We start from the raw sequence: 3,547 nt of genomic DNA on the forward strand, positions 1-3,547 counted from the left end.
TTAATCATCATTCCGGAGAGGCAGCGGCTACTTACTGTTTTGGGGAAACCGGCGTTCCACGTTCCGAAGCGGTGTCGACAGTAACAGCTATGGGCTGCTAGCGGTGTCAGGTATTGGGCCTTTTACTGTCTTTTTTTCACCATGTTTAATCCTACCGAATTTGTTGACCTAGAACCGGCCCCAGAGGATTTACTATCAGTTTGGGGGAAAGATGTAACGGCCCAAAACTTGGTCAAGTTCTTCGGGTCAGATGGCAGTCATGCAGCAGTGGAGCCGGCTGTGGAAGGTGCGTGGAACATCAAGAGGAAAAATGAGCAGCTAGAGGTGAAGGCGGGCGTGGATGGGTCGTGCCTCAAAGGAGGGAAGGATATCCTCTCACCGATCCTCCCGGAGAAAAGCCTGCACCATGTTTCAGTCGGTTTCCATGGCAGCAAGCTTAGATCTCTCTCAGGTCCAGCCAGGTTATCAGGAGGGCTCGAGGACTTTATAAACTTCCCGTCCAAGCAAGGTCTCTGGAGATCGGCTGGTGGGGTTTCGAAGTCAGGGAATGCTGGAATAGACGGGAGTAATCGGCATATAGAGATTAGACGCTCTCCCTTAAAACAAGATCCCAATCCCAATCTAACTCTAGAAGGGCTTCTCACTGAGGGAAGCGAGGTGGTAAGGTCCGGGAAGGTGGGGAAACCTCGAATCAGCGGAAGGGAAACAGGGATTCCGGGGCATGGGGCAGCTGAGAAGGTGGTTTTGGACGCCGGTCGTCAGCCTGCTCGGGGAGGAACAGCGAGTCAAGTCCCTGTAGATAACAGGGTGGGTCATCAGGAAACTCAAGGAAATGCAACCCCTAATCTCTTAGGAGGGGATGTAGATCGTGGACAGGATAAGACTGAGGCAAATCGAAAGAAGGATTTTTCCTTAAAGAAGAAGACTATTGGAGGCAACCTGGTCCTCGGCATGGATGTCTAAGTTCAGGATGCTCTGACAGTGGCGGAATGCACCCTTGTAGGTCGAATCAGAGGGAAGGCCCTCTCTGGCAAGTCATTGAATCAGTGGGCGGAGTCCCAATGGAAAGAATCCTTGGCAAATTCTTTCAAAGTGGCTCTGTTAGTGAAGGGCTGGTTCATGGTCAATTTTGATAAGAAAGAAGATGCAGATTGGGTAGCTGAGAGGAACTGGGCTATTGGAAATCGCCCGGTCATGTTTCAGAGGTGGTCGCCGAATTTTGATGCAAAAAGGGAGAAGGCGGACGAATTCACAGTATGGGTCAGAGCACCTGGTCTCCCTCCGTTCCTGTGGGTGGAATCCGTTTTTAAATCCATAGGGAATTTGTTGGGAACTTATCTTGAAGCTGATATGTCGTTCCTTCACTCCTACGAAAGAACAATGGCACGGATCTTAGTTCGATTGAATCCTAAGGATGGGTTAGCGGAGTCTATAAACCTTGAGTATGGAGAATATGTTTTTAAGCAGCCTCTGGACTACGAGCACCTTCCCTTTCAGTGCTACAGGTGCCACGAATATGGGCATTTGGCAAAGGATTGCCCTCTGGGCAATCGCAGAAGAAGGCCGCAGAAACAAGGTGAGCAGAGGGAGGAAAAGATGAGGAAGGAAAAGGACTTCGTGGCTAAGGACCCCCTGAAGGATGTGGCTATGGAGGAGAGGAATAGCGGGAAAGAGGCTTCGGTCAGAGAGGATATTAATCATATGCCCGAAGAGACAAAGGCCCAAGAGACTCCGGTGAAGGATGCCAAGGAGCCGCCAGCTGATGATCCCGACACTGTAATGGAGGAACCTATTGGGATGCCTCATGATCATTGCAATGTTTCTTTTTTCCCTGATCATACTGAAAATACTATAAACGAAGAATTTATCTCATCTAGGAATGCCGATCAGTTATATGTTGAAAATCTTATTGATGCCATTCCCTCCATCGTCCTGAATCGCGAAGATGTATCTCAAAATATCCAAAACCCGGTTCTTCCCAATCAGTGTTGTCATTATAATCTGAGATCTCTGGATAAAAGACAGGGTAAATCTATAGAGTCCCCTGATCCGATTGGTGGATTAGGCCCTTGCTCTTCCCAAGCTTCCAAAAGAAAGGGTAGGGGTAGGAAATCGAATTTGTCAAAAGCACAGGTCAAAGCGAAGTTTGATGTAGCTGATGGGAAGCAAATGTCCATTACTGGGGCGCTTAGAGCAGCAAATCCCCCTGACCTAGTTGTAAAATGATCCTTTTATCCTGGAATTGTAGGGGTTTAGCCAGTAAACCCAAAAAACTGGCTTTAAAAGAGTTAGTTGCTCGATACAGTCCGGATATCCTTTTTTTACAAGAGACCCTTGGTAGGAGTTTAGAGGTGGAAACTATGCTCAGATCCTCATTCCCAGGTTGGGTTTTTCATGCCATAGATGCTGAAGGACACTCGGGGGGTTTGGCTATTGGTGTCAGAGATGGTAGGATGATGATCAATAGCCTCTGGGGAATGGACCATGTTCTGGGCATGGAGGTTTTTTCTCCTGATATTGGTTTTTCTTTTTTGATTCTAAATATCTATGGGCCATGTCAGGGCCGAGAATATTTCTGGAATAACCTTTTCTCTAAAACCCTTTTAAAAGACAGGAGGGTGATCTTGGGAGGAGACCTAAATTTCTCTATTGGGTCAGCGGAAGCCTGGGGTCCCTCAGCCAGGGAAGATCCGCTATCGGATTTTTTTACAAATGCTCTCCTCTCACATAATTTGATAGATGTTAATCCAATCAAAGTCAAGCCTACATGGAGGAACAGAAGGATAGGGGAAGGAAGAGTGGCAAAGCGGTTGGACCGTTTTCTCATAAGCAAAGATTTGATAAACAGCATCCCTATGTTCAGGCAGTGGGTTGGTGAAGAGGGGAATTCTGATCATTTTCCCATCTTAATGGAGTTTCAAAAGCCTCCTTCTAAACCAGCTTCTCCTTTCAAATTTAATGTCGCCTGGTTGCAGGAGGAATCTTACAACATCCTCTTCAGGGATACTTGGAGACACCCGGGCAGCTCTCCGTCAGAAAGCAAAGGGGCCCATTTCTGGGATAATTTAAAAAGGCTCAAAAAAGCTACCATAGAATGGGCCAAAGCTAGGAAGGTGTCTTAAAATGAGGCGCTTTCCTCAATAGATGTTGAATTACGAGATCTAGAGGAGCCTGAGGCTGGCGGGTATGAAGACCAGGATTCAAAAGACAAGATCCTGATGTTAGAAAAACAAAGAAGTAAGATCCTTCTCGAGAGGGAAGAGGAGTGGAGGCAAAGAAGCAGGGCTATATGGCTGAAAGCTGGTGATGAGAACACAAAGTTTTTTCATAACTATGCAAAGGGCCGGAAAAATGCAAACACCATTTGGAAGCTAAGGGATCAAGATGGAAGAGAAGCCTCTTCCTTTGAGGACCTTTCCAGAATGGGAAAGGCCCATTTCAAAACCTTTTTTATGCTCAAGGAGGGATTACTCTAGCAGAAGTTATCAGAACTGGCCAATGTTTCCAAGGTTTGTTGAAGAGGAAGAAGATGAAAGTTTAATGGATG

Source organism: Pinus tabuliformis, chromosome Q, assembly GCF_031772625.1.
Source record: "Pinus tabuliformis cultivar Carrire ecotype Pingquan chromosome Q, CPIR1, whole genome shotgun sequence".
Taxonomy (NCBI): Eukaryota; Viridiplantae; Streptophyta; class Pinopsida; order Pinales; family Pinaceae; genus Pinus; species Pinus tabuliformis.